The 21078-nt window shown below is 40.0% G+C and overlaps 1 protein-coding gene across 3 annotated transcripts in view; it reads left to right on the top strand.

Moving 5' to 3' along the window:
* The window catches only part of LOC122809615 (arylamine N-acetyltransferase, pineal gland isozyme NAT-10-like), a 389108-nt gene that overhangs the window by 296656 nt on the left and 71374 nt on the right, over window positions 1-21078 (top strand). The window contains exon 1 of one of the 3 annotated variants that reach the window (XM_044081246.1): window positions 1499-1723. The exons of 1 other annotated variant lie outside the window; for it this stretch is intronic. The gene's annotated coding sequence lies outside the window, so the exon portion shown is untranslated. Of the gene's footprint in view, window positions 1-1498; window positions 1724-21078 lie in introns of those variants that run through there. One more of the 3 variants, XM_044081245.1, reaches the window with a different exon arrangement.

Genomic DNA, 21078 nt, shown 5'->3' with positions numbered 1-21078 from the left:
TGGAGACAAGATGCAGTTAAAATAAATAATGAGAAAAGAGAGAAAAAGAAAGAAAAGAGAAAATTAAGAGAAAATACACATATACTATGCATGTTGATTTACAGTATAAATATTTTATGTGCTATATAACCCTCCTTCTGTGAAAGAAAAGTACCCTGTTTTACATACCTGAGGTAATGTGAAAACTCTCATGTGTCATCTATTTTCAAAAAATATAGATAAAGGTTCCAGTAGTTAGTTACCTTTGTTTTAAAATTCCAAGCAGTAAAATTGGTCATTTAAAGTAATGTTAAAACAATTCATATCTTAGTAGATACTTTGAGAGATTTGGCTGTAACAGTATCAGTCTTTTGCTTCTTCTTTTTGACATCTGTCCAGACATTTGTTTCTTTTGTTCTCTTGAGAGAAGATGACATTCAAGCCATATCTTCTGGTAAAGTAATCACATTATTAGTTTTAATAAATGAAGAGGCTTCCTCTAAGTCAGTAAAATTCCTCATCTTGTTGGCATACAGTATTCTTATCTTAGCTGGGTGTGCAAGTTGTGCTTTGATGTTATTTTGTTTCAGAAACTTTATCATTGGCACACTTTTTTCCATTATTCTAGATGAATAGTCATTATCAAATCTTATCAGGCTCTGTTTATATTTTAGAGGTGCCTTCCTCCAAGCAGATCTAAAAATTAGTTCCTTGTCCAAGTATGAAATAAATTTGATAATTATTGATCTAGGAGGAGAGTTTGAGTTAGTGGCAGGTTTCCCATGAGCTCTGTGTACCCTTTCAATGCCAAAGGGAAGTCCTTCTTTTAAATGTAAAAAGTCAAGGATCCAGCTTGATAAAAAGGAAATAGTATCCTCACCTTCTGTGTTTTCAGGTAATTTGAAAATCCTGATGTTATTTCTCCTCTCTCTATTTTCCAAGTCATCTACTTATTAACCAGCCAAGTGTTTTGTTTATAAAGCATTTCTTTCTGTGTTTCCTCTTCATTAAGTCTGCTTTCTAAGTTATTTAGAGAAACCTCTATTCCTGTTATCCTTGTCTGGTGGTGTAGCATTTCCTTGAGGGTGTCAGCCTGTTTTGACTGCTTGTTTTAAGATTTTCCATGTTCTCTTTAAAACCATCCATCTTCAAAGACAACTCCTGCAGGGTAGATGCCATCTGGTGAGAATTCTTTGAGTTGCTCATTTTAACAAGTGAATATATCTCCAAGCTTTTTGACAGGAAATTATTTGTAAAACTTTACCAAGGTTTCTAATTATGTAAATTAGTCCTTTATCCATAAAATTTTATACTTTGAAGAAAAAAAAAGAATATTTTTTTTCCTGTCTTGTTTAACTAGTTATATAGAGCTTTAAAATACTCCTGCTTTCACTTAGCCATTCAGGCTCTGCCCCTTGGAAAATCATTTTTGTTGGTGGACGATTCAATGTGCATTAAGCCACACCCATTTCAGTCTCAGATATCAATTCTTGACAAGTTAGAACGAGATACAGCGCTAGAAAGTGCATTCTGCTTACTTAAAATAACAACTTGTCATTTCCTGCATTGCATTTCAAGAATGTTAAAAGACCTCAAATGAACTGAGCTGAGAACAAGGTTAAACTCGGAAAGACTTGCATGCAACTGAGTTGAAAACAAGATTAAACATTCAGATCTAGGATTCTGATTTCACTGTGTGTCAGCTCTGAGGGTTTACTGCCAGAAAAAGTAAGTATTTTATAAGGTATGTGAAATGCATTTAAAATAACTACACTGCTATATGATATTAGACTATGATGGTATAATAGCTTACAAACAGAAAATGAAAATAATGAATATTCTCAGTGTCATAAAACATGGTGAGGGGATTGCCTGAGAGTGGTACATAAACAGTTAACGAATGCTTCAGTGCTCTCTGTAATTGTTGTAAGATATTTTAAACAGGAAGAAGCAGGAGAAGTTTCTGTACACAGAGAAAATACTTGTGCTAGTTTGTGTGGGGGTGGGACTGGGTAAGCAGCATTACTGTGCTGACACTTTTCAATTATTGATCAATACTTAATCATCTTATATTTTCTGTTCTCATTTCCTCAGTATTTACCTACCTCCCCTTTCTGGTAGCTCACCCCTTGCTACGTTGTGAATCCTGATGAGAAGAACTCATGCAATAGTCCTTTTAGATGTTTTGCTTTTTTCCAAACAACTTTCCCTCAATTTCCAGTAGAGCAGTGATATGGATAATTTTTGTGCAGCCTTATCTGAAATGCTCCCAGCTTTGTCTGTCAGTCTTTTTCTCCCTTAGATCACATGCTTGCATTAATTATCCTGCTAATTCTATCTCTTTACCTTCCACTTCTTCATCTTCCTTTTCTTCTCCTCATAACCCACTTTCTTCCTTTTGTATAGTCTGCTTTTTTCCTGAAGACTTTCTTCACTTCTCTTCTCTATTGCAACACGCGGGCCATCTTTTTTTTTGGCATTTTATATTTTTTTATACAAATCTTCATCCCTCCTTACTCCTCATGCACTCCAACCACTTATTAACTCTGTCTCCCTTTCTCCTTTATTCTAGCGTTCTGTTCATTTATGTCCTTAGCTGTGCCAAATTGATCACCTTATAGTTTCAGAGCACTAAAGAATGATATTTTGATCTCTTGTCCTGCTTGGACTGTAAATCATATGTGCCATGGTCACATTTTCTAAACGGTTCCCTTTCTTACGGATATTATAAGCAGACTCTCATCTGTTATACTACCATTCTTTATCAGGCTGTCTTACTTCTGATCTGTAATAGCATAAACCAGAGCCTCCCCTGTATTCTGTTAACTTCTGATTTCTGACATGGAGACATCTCATTCCAGCCTGAACTTGTGATAGCCTCTTAAAACTACTATATTCTTCCTTCAAGCCCTCCACTAATTTCCAGATTGTGCATAGTCCTTTTCCTCAGAGCCACACTTTATATAGGATTTCAGAATAAATAAATAAAGCCCCCAAAACTCAAGATCTTCACCAGTGTATCTGTATAAGTGCATATGGCAGGCAATGAGTATATAAAAGAAAATACTCAGGGTGTCTTGTCATTTAGCTTTTATTTTTACTAGAAAGTATTGATACTCACCTATGTTCAGCTGTTAATCAAGATGAGCTAGCAATGCTGAACATAACAAAACTTTTAAAATAACATTATTTTCTTGGCTGGTCATTGTCTCTATAGAGCTGTGGACCCCTGGATGACTGGCAAAATCATCCATGTTGTAATCATGGCTGTGACATACTAATGGAAAAGAATAGGATGAGAGACAGCAATCAGGTTAAGATGGAAAAGTCTGTGACCATTTAATGGTAAGAACAGACCCAAGCTGTAGATACTGTGTTTTAAAATATGGAAGGACAAAATGTAAAGCAGAGACTAGGAAAAGTATATATAAGCCTTTATCCTAATAAAAGATCAAATATAGAGCATGATACACCGAAGAAGCCTTAACCTACAAGTGGTGCCTGTCCATACTGACAAAATTAAATGCCCAGCCTGATATGATATAATACAGGACAGTAGAACTCTTAGAAGCTACACTAGTCAGCAAGCAATGATTGCCAAAATGAAAACTGCATCTAGTATATTCTTCACCAGGCTCTGTAAAACATAATGTAGCTATATTACTTTCAAATGTCCAGCTGAGTGGACTGAAGTTTAGCAATAATTTCAACCATTAAGACAGTTTACAGGCACCAAGGTCAGATCAAACATCAGGAGTGACATTTGAGGAATGGTAATATCCCCATGCTGAGTCTTCGTATCCAAGTGATGTAAGTTGAGGCTTTTGTCAAAAATGTTCCTAGGTGGGTAAGTATGCTGAGTGTGAGAACTGTTGAATGCAATGTTGGTCGATGTGTGGTTTGAGCAAAGGAAGGAGTATGGTAAGGAGGAAAGTTAGGTTACTTTTTCTTCTGTATCTATGTGTTTATTAAATTTTCTAAAGAGAAAAATAGTAAGTCCATAAACTCTTGAAACTATGCAATATATATTGATCATTTAACATGAACTACTTGGACTGTTTTTGATACTTATTGCAGTAGCCTTATTTGTAAGTATAATAATAATGCAGAAGATAGATAACAGGTTCATAGGTAGGTACTAGGCTATTCGCCCTAGGGCCTATATAAGCCTAGCCAAAAATGTACCCTGGCTTTCGTCACCCAAGAAAATTATTTTCCAGTGCCCCCGTCGAGCAGAGTCACAGAATTGATCCCCGGGGTGAATTTCCTATCTCCCTTCCAATCATCAAGATTTTTCTTGAAGAGTGCTAATGAGGAGCTTTGTTTGATACAGATAGGTAGTTTGTTCCAGAGTATGGGAAGTCTCTGGGACAGGAATCTATCCCTCCAGCATGTCCTGTTTATTGTGGTGACAAGGTTTAGGTCCCTAGAGAGTGTAGCTCGAAGGGATTGGGATTTCTTTAGGTGTAGCATGTCCAACAGCTTTGGGCTTGACATAGCTTTGTATGTTAGGCAGAGATCACCTCTGAGTAGGTGATATGCTATGGAGTAAACCTGGAGTTTTTTGAGATGGTCTGCGTAAGGCAACTATTTGAGGCCGGTAATCCTCTTTGTAAGGTATTTCTCCGGCCTTTCTAGTTGTTGTAGATGTCTTGTGAGGTACATACCAAAAGGGGTGTTGTACTCTATAATGGGTCTAATGAGTGACGAGTACAGGGGAACAATGACCTCTTTTTTCCAGGATGGGAAACCTTTTGTGATGAGGTGTGCCATGTAGAAGGATTTCCAGACTACTGTGGTGATGTTATTATCAAAGGAGAGACTACTGTCCACCTGTGTCCCAAGGTCTCTTATCACACTTTGGGCGTTAAGTAGACTACCGCCTATGTGGTAGTTCATGGGTACAGAGTTTTTACCAATAGGGATGACAATGCACTTTTTGGCATTGAGCTTGAGGCCATGGCTTTTACACCAGACATCTGTCTCAGTGAGGCCCTTTTGTAAGATGTCCACATCATTAGGAGTTTTGATTATGGCTCCTAGTTTGCAGTCATCTGCGAACTTAGTTAGCCAACGACCTTCTGTGTTAGCCTGTACTTCTGAGAAGTAGATAGCAAACAGGAGAGGATCTAGGACTGAACCCGGTGGTACTCCACTTGTCACTGGTCTGAAGTAGGATTTGGAGTCTGCTACTTTCACAGTGTGGTTTCTGTCAGTGAGCCACATGGCAACCCATCTTATGACATAGGGATTTATACCTATTTTAGTAAGTTTATCTATAATTCCAGAGAGGGGGGTGGTGTCAAAAGCCTTGGCGAGATCTAGATAGGCTGTGTGAACCACCTTACCCTCATCTATGGCTTTGGTGACCACTTCAAAGAAGTCTATCAGGTTTAGGAGACATGATCTGCCTTTTACAAACCCGAACTGGGTGGGGTCCAGAGTTTGGAGATTACCAATGTCATTATAAGTTCCATGATGATACATTCCATATCCTTGCAGACCATGCTCGTCAGGCTAATGGGGCAGTAGTTCCCAGGGTCCGTGGTGGCTCCCCCTTTGTGAAGTGGGATAACTGTCACTGTACACCATTCAGTGGCACAGAGCCTGAGATGAGGCTATGATTGAACATGATACTTAGGTGGGGTGCCAGTTCGTTCAGTAGTTCATGTAGAATGCAGCCTAGGATGTTGTCAGGTCCCATGGATGCTGTGTTCTTGGCTTTGGAGAGTGTGGTTTTTACCTGTGCAGCCGTGATTACAGGAACTTTGTATTCCTCCGGTATAGAAATGGGCCCTTTAGGGGGGTGAGAGGGGGGTAAACTTAGCACTGAACTTATCTGCCAGGATGTTGGCAATATCAGTTAGTTATGTCTATTTAGTGCCATTGTGCTGTAACTCAGAGCAGATCTGAGTGTTGCCATTGAGATTCTTGACATAGCTATAGAATGCTTTGTGGTTGTCTTTAGAATCAGTGGCAATTTTGTTTTCATAACTAGCTTTGGAGGACTTTTTGAGGGATCTCAGCTTTTTACTGAGGCTGACCAGGGAGTTCCTCCAATCATGGGATTTTACTCTTTTTTTTTGCAACAGTTTATTTCTTCTGTTGTAGATTGGCTTCCTTTTTTTTGGAGGATAGCATCTTGGTTCTGTTAGGGATTGCATGATCCATGCACTTGTGTAAGTGCTTATAAAGTGCATTTGTGTTGGATTCAGCAGTCGTACCTCTATTGTCCGTCTGCATGGGTATCATCCAGTATGTTATTAACAGAATGTACACCAAACAGTGCAAAACTAACAATGGCAACAAAACACAACTGGAAAATTTCACAATTCAGAAAAATAAGAACACAAAGGGGAATGTAGAACAGTGTAACAGTAGTAATCAGACTGACTAAGTTGAACTAAACTAGATTGAATTTACTTAAAATTACGTTAAATTATATTACAGGGAGCTCACCTAGGTTGCCATAAAAACTGCAGAATTTAAATAAACTTTCCACATGTAAATGTATTTCTACAGTCCATGTGATCACATATATGAGCAGAGGCTGAACGACCAAAGGAAAAGAGAATATGAGTCATGGATTACATTTTTTTTAGAAATGGAGTTGATATATTATTCCTATATACCATGGGAATCTACCTTTAAGTTGTCACTGTGATTTACATTCGTATGACTAAGAGGAACTATTAGATAGGATGCTCATTTGTTTAGTAACAAGGCTTCCTTCCTTTTCCTTCTGGCTATTAATTCTTCTGCCTTTTAGATATCCCTCAAAATTTGCCATCACTCAGAGATTTGGTGTGGTTTTATGGTTTTCCAGTGCTGAGTAATGGACTTCATGGTAGCAAAGCCATTAAATATAAAACTGGGTGCAGAGCCTGCAGATCTGGGATAATAACAAATATCATCAAATACTGCTTCTCAGTTTCTGAATTAGGGTATACTCCTCCCACTTAGTTCTAAAACTGGGCCCAAAATTGCTGTATCAAGGGGCATGCCCAGAATATATGCTCCCAAGAAGGGACAATATACTCAATTGCAGCATCAGCAAGCAGGAACATAGTCCGAACATCTCTTAGAAAACCTACCTAGTTAAAAAGAGTCGATTCAGACATTTCATACAAACTTTTTCCATCTGGGAGAGGATGCAGTTTTTCTGAGGAGTAGATTTGTAAGACTCGTCCAGCTACGTTCTTCACATTAATTATCATAAAAATATCCCATTTATATTCTTGAACCATATTGTAATAAAATTGCATTAGGATAATAATTATAATTGACATATCTTGGTATCTTGTTAATTAAGACCTGTGAGCATCTATTGGTCAATAATTGAACCAATGGCGATTTAAGGGACTGCTTTACATTTTGCAGGTTAGTTGTAGCTTTAATCATAAAATGAAGCTGGTAGAAGTAGAGAGCATGTCTGTGGGGGATATTGTAGTCTCCATCCAAATCATCTAGTGGTTTTAGAGCAAGGTCTGAATACAGTTCAGTAGCTAATATAAGATTACTATCCCACCAGGCTTGTCAAAAAAGTTATTTGTTGCTTAATTTTACTTGGAGGCTAACACACTCAAGTGCGCTAGCCGTTTAAAAGCATTTATAGCATTTACTGTCTGTTTTTCTTCTGTTTTCTGCAAAAAAGAAAAAAACAAAAAAAAAAAAATCTTGTTTTCCTGCCTTACTGAACTAGAATAGTCCAGTCTTCAGAGTTTGCTGACCTCTGGGCTTTGTCTTGGTTCCTGTGCTATTCCATATCCTTATTTGGATAAAAGGAAGCGTCTTTGTTCACCAGTGGGAGTGGGGATCACTGAGCGGCCTGTTTGTCCCTAGAGGAGTGGTTCCAGCCAGAAACTTGTAGTCTATTGGCCATTTTGGGTCAATTCCTAGCTCTTTTCAGCCCCCTGTAATAAAGCCCGCTTTAGCATGCTTTTTCGCTTGTATTCAACTCAGCACAGCTCCTCGTGGTGTCCTGCAGAGTTCTACAAGCAGCAGAGAGCAAAAGAGTGACTTTTTCCTGATTTAAGTATTTTTTTCTGGCTTTTTGATTATTTACTGCTTAGCGACTGCATTTTCGCCTGTTTATACAGCTCTGCATTCTATTTAAACTGTTTTTGTGTTGATTAACTGTTTTACACTTTTAAAAAGTTATTTGTTGCTTAATTTTACCTGTAGGCTAACACACTCAAGTGTGCTAGCCGTTTAAAAGCATTTATAGCATTTACTGTCTGTTTTTCCTCTGTTTTCTGCAAAAAAAAAAAAAAAAAAATCTTGTTTTCCCACCTTACTGAACTAGAATAGTCCAGTCTTCAGAGTTTGCTGATCTCTGGGCTTTGGCTTGGTTCCTGTGCTATTCCATATCCTTATTTGGATAAAGGGAAGCTTCTTTGTTCACCAGTGGGAGTGGGGAGCACTGAGCAGCCTATTTGTCCCTAGAGCAGTGGTTCCAGCCAGAAACGTGTAGTCTATTGGCCATTTTGGGTCAATTCCTAGGTCTTTTCAACCCCCTGCTATAAAGCCCGCTTTAGCGTGATTTAGCGCGGAGTTGCCCATAGAGCACCATTGGGTAGCGCCGGTTAAACAAGGTTAAACTATTTCTGGCTCCGTAAAGTCTGCTCTTCAATTTTTCCCTTAGAACTTCTCTACTTGCAATCTAAACAGTCTATTCTCTATCTCAATAGCTCAGCACTTGCTCCTAAAGCATTTTTATATAGGTAAAGTACTTGTATACTAAACAAAGCACTACATTAGCCTAGAATCCCCTTGAGTACCCATTTCCCTATAGGTCCCTTCTGACTCAGTTACACAGCAAACTTTTTCACTTTTTCTAGCATGTCGAAGGGTCAGTTGCTAGCGTCCTCTCCTGTTCAGCTGGTGAATCTTGGCATCTTGAGGCAATGTTACAATTGCCTCATGTACACAGACAACCCACTCCTTCTCCCACAAAACACAAATAGATGTGAGAGATGCAACTATATAGCCAAACTGGCGGCTGAGGTCTCTCAACTCAGGACTGGCAAGACCAGACAGGAGGAAAAGGAAACCACGCACACCACAAACCCAGTTTCACATAGAACTATCACAACTGCAAAACAAACACATAAACACACAAAGACATACTCGGAGGCACTGATCAAAAATCTACCAAAACTACAGAGGCCTCCAAAGCAGACACCCAAGCAACTGCCACCTCAAGACATAAGACATGCAACACATAGTTCTCAAAGTCAGTGTGCTAAACAGTCACAGCCCTTAAGGCCAAACACAATGCCAGACACACTTGTTATAGGTGACTCCATAGTCAGACACACTGACGTCCCACTCACCAGACTGAACAAGGAAAAGATCACAGTTAGCTGCCTGTCAGGCGCTAGAATCCGCCACATAACACAAGCACTCAGGTCACTCCACAGCAAGTACAAGTATGACTCAGTCATTGTCCATGCCGGTGTGAACGACCTGAGACGCACCTCCCTGGACTACATGAAAGCGACATAGAGGAGCTCTCAGATTATGTAGCCCAGGCCGGTATGACCCTGACCCTGAGCAGTATCCTACCCTCACCAAGAATGATGCCACAATACAGAGACAAAATGATCAGCTTTAATAATTGGCTTAATTACTGGTGTCATTCTAAGGGGATCCAATGTCTGTCTGCCTGGGATGACATGTTTGACAAGCCACGCTGCTTCACTAGGGACGGCTTGCACCTGTCACCCCTGGGCTTCCGGATATTGGTAAAGGCTCTTGCCACCCCCATAGTGCCTTTTTTAGGCAAGGCTCAAATGATAAACCTACCACCCTAGAAAATAAAAATGGAGAAAAACTAAGGGTAATACTGCTCAATGCCAGAAGTCTAAACCTCAAGATGCACACCCTCAAGGCCCTCCTCAGTATGGAGAACATCGATGTTTGTGCTGTGACTGAAACCTGGTTCAAGGCTCCTGAGAGCACCCCAGCACTATCAGGTTATACCTCATATCATGCGTTCCGCCCCAAAATCCGGACCGAACTACAAAAGGAAGGGGAGTATCCATATTCATAAAGGATACCCACACCTCCAGGTTAGTGGCAACGCACGAAGCATCGGAGACCATCCAGGTGCAATTAACCATAGGTAAAACTGCCCTACAGTTTGTAACATGCTACAGACCACCTTCTCAAACTCAGGAAACCCACACAGCCTTCCTGAAGACACTGGAGAGTATAAATGTCTCTCCAAACACCATCATATTGGGTGACTTCAACTACCCAAACATAGACTGGGAACATTACTCAAGCCCCAACACCCTAGCCCAAAGGTTCCTTGAGTTCATAAACTCAAATGCTATGGAACAACTAGTCACCATTCCCACAAGAGGAGAAAATATACTAGACCTGATCATCACAAACATGGGGACAAATGCTCCACACCGAAGTATATCCCTCATTGGTGAGATCAGACCATAAATTAATCTCACTGGAGATCCACATCCCGCCCCACCCCAGCAAAAGACCACAGTGAAGAACTTCTCAAAAGCAAACTTCACACTTCTTAAGACTGGAGTGGTATCCTTCAAGGCCCCGAGCCAGTGGAAACCACAACCCACGCTGCTGAAACCCTTACAAATGCCTTCTACGAGCACCTCCAGGAATGTATGGATCAAGCAATCCCTAATAAAATCAAGACCTTTTCCACCAAAGGCAGGCGCCCGGTCTGGTGGACTCCAGCCATAAACAAACTCTACAACAAGAGGAGAAAGCTACTACATGACAGAGCAAAATCCCTAAATGGGAAGGCATCTCTGATCAATACTAGCAAAAACTACGATCACTCATAAAATCATCCAAGGCCAACTTTGAGAGAAAAATTGCTAATGACACAAAAGACAATCATAAAGCCTTCTTTAGCTATGTTAGAAACCTGGGTGGAAACTCCCAGATATGCTCAGAATTAGTCCAAAATGATAAAAAATCACTGAACCCACAGACATTGCCAACATACTGGCAGACAGGTTCAGTGCAAATTTCTCCCCAAAAGGAGAAATATCTATCCCACCAGAGTCTAGCCTTCCAAACATCTCAGATGCCCAGGTGAGAGCTGCTCTCTCTAAAGCAAAAAACACAGCATCAATGGGACTCGACGGTGTCCCCGGCTGTGTGCTACACGAACTCAATGAGGAACTAAACCCACACATAAGGCTGCTGTTTAATCTTAGCCTTACTACGGGATACGTACCCAAAGAATGGCGTACGGCAACTGTGGTCCCACTCCACAAAGGCGGTGCTTCTACGGACCCTGGAAATTACCGCCCCATAAGCTTGACGAGCCTTGTCTGCAAAGCTATGGAGAGGATCATAATGGAACTCATAAATAAAGACATTGGGGACCTACAGACACTGGATCCTACCCAATTTGGCTTTGTCAAGGGCAGATCCTGCCTCTTGAACTTGGTCGACTTTTTTGAAACAGTCACTTAAGGCCATTGATGAGGGTAAGGCAGTTCACACAGCCTACCTTGACCTAGCAAAACCATTCGACACAATACCCCACTCGGGCATCATAGAAAAGCTCACCAGCTTAGATGTAAACCCATATGTCACAAGATGGGTTGCAAACTGGCTCAAGGACAGAACACACAGGGTTAGAGTTGCTGGTGCCATGTCAGACTCTAAGCCGGTTACGAGCGGTGTCCCACAGGGCTCAGTCCCGGGCCCCCTCTTGTTTGGCATTTATTTTTCTGAAGTGCAGGCAAACATAGGGGGATTGTGGCTGACAAAATTTGCAGATGACTGCAAACTGGGCACCATAATTGACACTCCATCAGACACAGACATCCTCCAGAAAGGTCTCATAGAAATGGATAACTGGTGCCAGAGCCATGGCCTTAAGCTAAATGCCAAAAAATGTATAGTCATACCCTTTGGGAAAAACAAGGTAACCCCTAATTACCACATAGGTGGTAATCCATTAAACACGGAAGAAGTTATCAGGGACCTGGGGACCCAAGTTGACAGTAATCTCTCTTTTGACACTCACATTGCCAAAGTGGTTAGGAAGACCTTCTGCATTGCCCACCTGATCATGAAGGGATTCACATCCAGATCAGGAGAGGTCATTGTACCCCTGTACTCTTCACTTATCAGACCAATGATTGAGTACAACGCCCCATTCGGAATCTACCTTACCCGACACCTGCAGCAGTTGGAAAGACCCCAAAAGTTCCTCACCAAAAGGATAAAGGGGCTCAAACATATGTCATACGATGCCCGACTGAAGAAACTCCAGCTCTATTCAGTCGCATACCGTCTGCTCAGAGGTGATCTGTGCCTGACATACAAGGCCATGTCCAACCCGGAATTAATGGACATGCTCCACCTCAAAAATCCAAATCCACCAGAGCCACGAGAGCAAGAGACTTAAACCTCAACACGGATATAAATAGGACGTGCTGGAGGGACAGATTCATCACCCAGAGACTCCCTACACTATGGAACAGAATCCCAGTCCATGTGAGGCAGAGCCCCTCACTGACTCTGTTCAAGAGAAATCTTGACGAGTGGATGGGAGATCGTAGGTTTACCCCGGGAATCATCTCTGTATCACTGCTGGACAGAGGCACAGCAAACTAATGGGTATAGTATTCTCATCCTAAGGGGTGGTGAAAGCCACACACACTCTGGCTAGGCTTATAAATGCCCTAGGGCAGATAGCCTAGTATGAACCTATGAACCTATATGGGAATATCAAAAATATATCTGCCATTGAATCCAAAAACTCACACTTTTCTCAAACACAACAAACTCATATTGAAATTCCAAAAACATCTGTTACATCTAAACACTCCATTACAACTCTCCGGGGACCTCCACCCCAACCCAGGAACCTACATAATGCAGCAGCATAATTCCAACCCTTGCTCACCACCTCCTTTTACTAACCTGATATCCCATCACAAAAACTCCAACTTGCTAATTCTAAATATTAATGTCAGGAGTTTAATAAATAAGGTTCACGAACTACATGCTAATCTCTCACTTTACTCTCCTGATATTGTCATACTAACCGAAACCTGGTTAAAGCCAATCCAGTGTAGCAATGAGATTCTTCCTCCTGGATACAATATCCTAAGCAAAGATAGAACAGCTAAAAAAGGAGGCGGGGTAACAATCCAATTTAAAAACAACCTGAAATTAAAGATTTTTAATTCAACCACTCATAACTTTGATAATGCAGAAATACTATTCTCTAAACTAGAAATTAACTTCAGGAAACTTATTAACATACCTGGTTGGTACATCCCTCCAGGAAACAATACATCTACCCCAGAAAATCTACTGCATTGGGCCTCAAACTCAATACCACAGGAAACTATCATCACAAGTGACTTCAATATTGACTGGCTGTCCTGCTCCTCTCAAAACCCAACACATTTTATTAACCTTTATGGATTTAGTAAGGTCATCTAATCCCCCACAAGAACAGACAAAGCATCCAAAATGGAATCTACCTTTGACTGGATATTAACAAATAGACCCACCCTCTCCTATCAGTCTGGTTGCCTCCCTGACTTCCTGAGTGACCATCACCCTACCTGTCTAATAAGGCATAGGTATTATCATAACAAACAAGCAGCTTACCATCTAATAAGGAGCAAAAAACATTTTAACACCACCAATTTCCTATCAGTATTACAAACTTGCAACTGGACACCTCTAAAACTGCATCCCCTTGACAAAGCAGTTCAATTCTTTAACACCACCTTTTTAGATATCTTAAATACACACACACCTCCCAAAACCATTAGAACCATGTCAAAGTCTGCTCCATGGTTAACTAGGTCACTACTAATAACCAGAGACACAGCCTGGACCCACAGGCATTATACCAGGTCCCTAGCATCAAGGCAATCATACTTTGAGCTCCAGAATAAAGCTAAAAAGTCTATCAAACAAGACAAAATTAATTACTACCAAAGTATACAAAGGAAACATAAAAAAAAATCCTCAAAAGTTCTGGGCAGCCATTATCAACATTCTCTATCCAGGAAAATCAACCACACCATCTCCATCAACTAATAACACTATGGAAGACATAGCTACCCAATTCAACAAATATTTCACAGAAACTGAACTTGCCTTATCTTATCTTTAGCACTCCTCTCCACCACTGAACTACCCAGAACAATTATCAGTAATGACTCCTTTACTTTCCAGCCAGCCTCCATCAACAGCATAAAAAATACTTAAACTAAAACCAACAACAGTAGCCGCAGACAAACTTCCAGTAGAATTTCTGCAAATTGCTGCAAACTCAATAGCCTATCCTGTAATCATTCTTATCAACAGATCTCTGTTTGAAAATAAAGTCCCTGAAATCTGGAAAATCTTCCACATAATACCCCTACAAAAAACGGTAATTCTACAGAACTAATTATTGTCCTATAGCCATACTATCCCCCTCTATCCACGGTCCTAGAAAGATGTGTTCATAAACAAATTATGGATCACTTACTCACACACAAACTCTTGTCAAACCCAGCATGGCTTTTGCCCCTCCCATAGCACTACTACAGCCTTAATGTCCTTCACCAATACAGTAAACTATGACAGAAACAATGGGAAATTTGTTTTGGCTATCTTTCTCAACCTTTCCAAGCCCTTCGACATGGTCACACACAGTAAAGTTGTACAAATCCTTTCTGAGTTTAATATCAGTCAACCTCTATCACTCAGTTCCATAGCTATTTATCAGGTTACCAGCAAGCTGTCCAGTGGCAGAACAACCTATCCCCTCTTCTTCCAGTGACAATAGGAGCTCCTCAAGGCTCCATTCTAGAACCCCTCCTCTTCTCACTTTTTACTAACAATCTCCATTCTTCTTCTCTTCACTCATCCAAAATCCAGTATGCAGATGACTCTACCTTAGTCTGTGCTGCCTCCTCTCTACAGGAACTCCATTCAATCACACAGGATTCCTTTCTCTCAGTAGAAACATTAACTCCAAGCGAGTTCTTAATGCTAACAAAACAAAGCTTCTACTGTTTAACCCAGCAAGATCCACCACAGCTAGCTCTTCCTTCAATATTATGTTCAAAAACAAAACCACCATTTCTCCTGTTACTCACACTAAACTCCTAGGGGCAGAGATTGACTGTTATATGAAATATGACATCTATATCTCCCAGACCATAAAGAAAGTTCATAAGAAATTGGGTCTTCTATATAGAAATAAACAATTCCTGACTAAACAGGCCAAATCCACTATTGCACGTAGCCATGTCATATTTGCTTTCCTATACACCTCCCCAATACTCACAAACTTGAGAAAGACAGAAATGGCCAATCTCGACTCCTGCTACAATAAAATAACCAGGTTTGTCACAGACTCTCATTTCAGGACACATCATTGTTCAGCTTTTAAACAACTCAGTTGGCTTGAACTACCCCAGCTCCTTCTGTATAATCAATTGACCTTTGCCCACAAAATCCTTCACCATCCTGACAAAACCCCTGCCCTCCAAAATTTGATACTTCCACAATCAAATAATAGAACAGTCCAGTCTATTAATAGATTACCACTACAAGTAACTAAAGCCAACATCTCAGCTGGTGAGTCCTCTTCTCCAACTTCATACCTAAGAAATGGAGCACCCTGCCCCACAATATAGTATCCCAATCTTCCTTAACTAAGTTTAAACATATACTAAAAACTCATATGACAAAAACTTGGCTATGTTCCTGTTCCAGCCCTGGTTAATTCAGCCTCAATATCTAAGGCCTTTAACCAACTCATACCATTTATATTACCAAAGTAATTACCTCTGTAATCTGTATTCTGTGAGTCTGACTCTCAGCTACCTGCACCCTCTGTATCACTATATTCACACACTGTGAACTTCAAGTGACCTAGGTCTAATGTGTAACACCCCAATAGGTCTTGTATGACATTAACTACTGTTATGTATATGATGCTACTAGATCACCTCAGACCACAAATTACCTAGCTTATAACTCACATTTTTGTATATATTGTATCCGGTACCGGTCATCAACTGTAGCTTCTGTCATACTTTATGTATCACAATATTGTATATGGTATATTATATGTTGATTTGTTTATTTTGCTTAATTTGATTTTCATAATATTTTTTCTATTTTGCTTAAATTGACATTCAAAAGTTTTTTCAAACTGTAATGTGACTTGTATTTGTAAATTGTATTTTGTATCTTGTACTTATTTGTGGAGATTTTCCCCCTGGGTCTCCACTGAAAAGGGACCTGTGTCCAGTTGGACTTTCCCAGTTAACAGATGTTAAATAAAAAAGTAAAATAAATATATCTGCGTTAGTAGGATTAAGCTTCCTTAGAACTGCAGTTATGACCCTATGTAAAGTATTTCTACATTGAGAGAGAACTATAGAATCCGAGTTTGTCCTGTATCCTGATGCAGTTGCAGAAAGCAAACGCTCCTTGGTGTACTTCTCATTGTTCCCTTCCACTGAAAGTAATGGATGGAGCATGGGGTAGAGATTATTTGCCATATAAGAAATCCATGTTAGAGGTGGCCATGGTATATGTATAAATCACTATAAAGCCTCAGAATACCCGCTTTGTATCTTATACTAACTTAGGTAAATGGATACCACTTTGCACTCAGGGTACCTCTCAGTAAAGAAATCTCTGGAGAGTACTATCTAATTTTTCTAAGAAATCTATAGTAGATTTTCATTGGTAAGCCCTGAGCATTATAGAATATCTTGGGTGTATAATAAAATTTTATTTAAAAGGAGTTTCATTTCAAAGTGGGTGTTCCAAGTCCTCCATTTACATAGATGATGATCTATTTGCTGCTACCTGGACATTCATATCTCTGATTTCACTGAATGTGTTGGCTAAAGCAATATCCAAATATTTAAAAGAAGGCTGGTTTAGTGTAAAGTTGTATTGGTCTTCACATATTTGAGAATAATTAATTCTGTAAAATAAAATGCTAGTATAGATTTAAAAGTAGTTGGTGCTGCCATTTGCTAAGAATATTCCATGATAAAGGTAAATCCCATGAGGGGTCCAACAAAAAAATATTCATCCCATGAGGGGTCCAACAAAAATATTCATCTGCAAAAAAAAAAAAAAAAAAAAAAAAAAGATTCTGTGGCTAAGATGAATAAGAGCGAAACTAAGGGGCAGCCTTGTCTCTCCCCTTTAAAGATACTAAGTGGTTTAGAAATAAAAGGGCCTGCACATAATCTTGCTGTTGATCTATGAAGTAGGACTGCTAGTGCATTGACAAATAAAGGGAGAAAGTGAAAAAGGGTCACAATTTTAAACAAATATTACCATGTAATATGTTTTTTTAATGCTGAAACTTTTAGATTTATCAAGAGTTTTGGTGCTAAGATTGCGTGCAGTCTTTTGCGTGTTAGGTTTAAGGTAAAGGTTAGGTAAGGAGGGTAGACCTTTCAATGATTTTTTTTTATGATGATTTCACTCTTTGATGAAGATGATGCTCATGGATTACTGTTTGTGGAATAGCAATTCAATGAAGTTTTTCTTCAATGTGTGAACATAGACCCCACCAGTGCATACCAAAATGGCCAAATCTAACTCTGCACCATGGCTAACAAAGGAAACAAAGAAAGGTATGCTTCAAAGTGAGAAAGCCTGGAAAGATAGATACAAAACAGAATACAAAACATGGCAGAAATATTTATACTTCTTAATAACCTCACAAAATACCACATCAAACATGACAGCCCATTCTGTTATACCCACTTCCAATCAAAACATCATAACAACCCAAAACTATTCTGGTCATTTCTAAAAAAAATATTATATCCTAGCCAAACTACCACACCCTCACTATCAACTATTATACTGTAGACTTTATCCTTGCACAGTTCAACTCTTACTTTATACAGAAAGTACTGTCCCTCATTAACAATAATACCTCCTCTCTCCTGTCATTACCCTCATCCTATCATCAACAGTCACAACTATTTAATTTCTTCCCTATATGAAAGCTCCTACATTAATCTAAAACCAAACTGCTTAGCTGCTGACCATCTCCCAAATGACTACTTAAAAACAACTGTTGATGGTATAGTTTTCCCTGTCTCCATTCTGATAAATAGAACCAAATCTGAAAAATATCCATCCATTTGGAAAAATACCTTTAAATAATGGAGGTGACTCTGTAGAGTTTATTAACTATGGCCCAACAGTAATTCTATCCCCTCTGTCAAAACATCTGGAGAAGTGCGTCCATACACAGCTTATGTAGTACCTCAGCTCAAGAAACCTTCTCTCCAAAACTCAGCATATGTTCCGGCCCTAACATAGCACAACAACTGCTCTCCTTAATTTCATCAGTGCGATAAAAAAGCATAGGAATAGCAATAAACTAGTATCCACCACATTCTTAGATTTATTGAAAGTATTTATAGTTTCATAGTTTCATAGTATAGTACTAGGCTATCTGCCCTAGGGCATTTATAAGCATAGCCAAAGTGTATGTGGCTTTCGCCACCCCATGTAATGATACAAAAGTGTACAAATTAAATTTATTTTACTGTGCCTCTGTTTAGTAATGACACAGAGATGACCCCCGGGCTAAACCTACGATCACCCATCCATTCGTCAAGATTTCTCTTGAAGAGAGTCAGTGAGGGGCTCTGTCTAACATGGACTGGGATCCTGTTCCAGAGAGCGGGAAGCCTCTGGGTTATGAATCTGTCCCTCCAGCATGCCCTATTCATATTTGTGCTGAGGTTTAGATCTTTAGCTCTCGTGGCTCTGATGGATTTGAATTTTTTGAGGTGGAGCATGTCCATTAATTCTGAATTGGACATGGCCTTGTACGTCAGGCATAGATCACCTCTGAGCAGGCGGTATGCTACTGAATAGAACTGGAGCTTTTGTAGTCTGGCAGTATATGACATATGTTGGAGACCCTTGATCCTCTTGGTAAGGTACTTTTGAGGTCTCTCCAGTGGCTGCAGGTGCCGGGTGAGGTACATACCAAATAGGGCATTGTACTCAATCATAGGCCTGATAAGGGAGGAATATAAGGGTACAATGACATCCTTTGATCTGGATGTGAATCCCTTCATGATAAGGTGGGCAAGGTAGAAGGTCTTTCTAACCACTTTGGCGACGTGGGTGTCAAATGAGAGGTCACTGTCAATTCGGGTCCCCCGGTCTCTGATTACTTTTTCCATATTTAATGAATTACCACTTATGTGGTAATTTGTGGGTACTTTGTTTTTTCTGAAGTGGATGACTATACATTTTTTGGCATTTAGTTTAAGGCCATGACTCTAGCACCAGTCATCTGTTTCTGTGAGGCCCTTCTGAAGGATGCATGTGTCAGCTGGTGTATCAACTATGGTGCCTAGTTTGCAGTTATCTGTAAACTTTGTCAGCCACAACCCCCCTATGTTTGCCTGCACGTCTGAGAAGTAAATGCCGAACAAGAGGGGTCCCAAGACAGAGTCCTGTGGGACTCCACTTGTGACTGGCTTAGAGTCTGACATAGCTCCAGCTATTCTGACTTTGTGGGTTCTGTCCTTTAGCCAGTTTGCAACCCATCTTGTGACAAACGGGTTTACATTTAAGCTGTTGAGCTTGTCTATGATGCCTGAGTGGGGTATTGTGTCGAAGGCTTTTGCCAGATCCAAGTAGGCTTATGAACTGCTTTGCCTTCATTGACGGCTCTAGTGACTGTTTCAAAAAAGTCCACCAGGTTTAGAAGGCAGGATCTGCCTTTTACAAAGCCGAACTGGGTAGGGTCAATTGTCTGTAGGTCCTTGATGTCTTTGTTTATGAGTTCCATAATGATCCTTTCCATAACTTTGCAGACCAGGCTGGTCAAGCTTATGGGGCAGTAGTTTCCAGGGTCTGTAGAGGTGCCACCTTTGTGGAGTGGGAGCACTGTTGCTGTACCCCAGTGTTCAGGGACATATCCTGTAGCAAGGCTAAGATTAAACAGCATTCTTATGTGCGGGTTAAGCTCCTCTAGGAGTTCACATAGCATGCAACCCGGGACACCGTCTGGTCCCATGGATGCTATATTTTTAGCTTTGCTGAGAGCAGCTCTCACCTGGACATCTGAGATGTCAGGGAGGTTGCATTCAGCTGAGAAAATTATTTCATCTTTTGGGGGAGAGGGAGGGGAGAAATTTGCACTGATACTGTATCGCACCAGCGACTTCCTACTGAATTCTATTGGTCTCTCCCAATCTTCCATTTTAACGTTCCATAGCTGTCTATTTGAAAGGCAACAAGAAGTTAAATGCCAAAATCTTTTTTTCAGTCATTTATCATTGAAGCATCACAAGGTTCTGTACTAGGACCTCTTCTTTTCAAAATGTTCATAGACAGATATTATACTGCCATCCTCGGTGCTAGCATAGTCCAACACACCAGTGATTCAACTCTAACATGCACAGCCCCATCCATATCCAGATTCCAGGATATCACACAAAACTCTTTCTTCTCTGCTGAATCTTGGCTGAAAAATTCTAATTTACTTCTTAATCACAATAAAACAAAACTGATTCTCTTCACTCAGAAACATTATCTTAATCAAAACAATCTTTCATTATAACTTCAGCCAATAACATAAAAAACAGTAACCCAAATAAGTTACTGGGCATTATAATTGCTGACAATGTCAAATTTGACCAGTGCATATTGCAAACCATTAAAAAGACACATCAGAACTTCATCTTCCTGTGTTTGACCAAACAGTGCCTTATACTGACAATGCAAGGAAAACCATGGCCTCAATCTTCCTAGTTCCATCCCTCATATATGCTTCCCCTATACTCACTAACTTAAATGCTACACATAAACTCATCTCCTAATACAACTAGATATCTAAATTTGCTACCAACCTTACATATAGGACCCAAATTGTCATCCCTTAAAACAACTAATCTGGCTTGAACTATCCAATTACTTAACTTTCTCACAGCTGATTTCTGCAAACAAACATATTCATTATCCAGCAAAAAGCCCAGCACTGATAGATGCCATCCCTTTTAACCCGGGCCCATGAAACTTTCTGCAAAACAAACTATGTATCTAAACTCTGGAACACTATCCCAA

The sequence above is a fragment of the Protopterus annectens genome, chromosome 8.part0 (assembly GCF_019279795.1).
Source record: "Protopterus annectens isolate FY-2018-M chromosome 8.part0, PAN1.0, whole genome shotgun sequence".
Taxonomy (NCBI): Eukaryota; Metazoa; Chordata; order Ceratodontiformes; family Protopteridae; genus Protopterus; species Protopterus annectens.
This window is presented reverse-complemented; position numbering and strand designations above follow the sequence as displayed.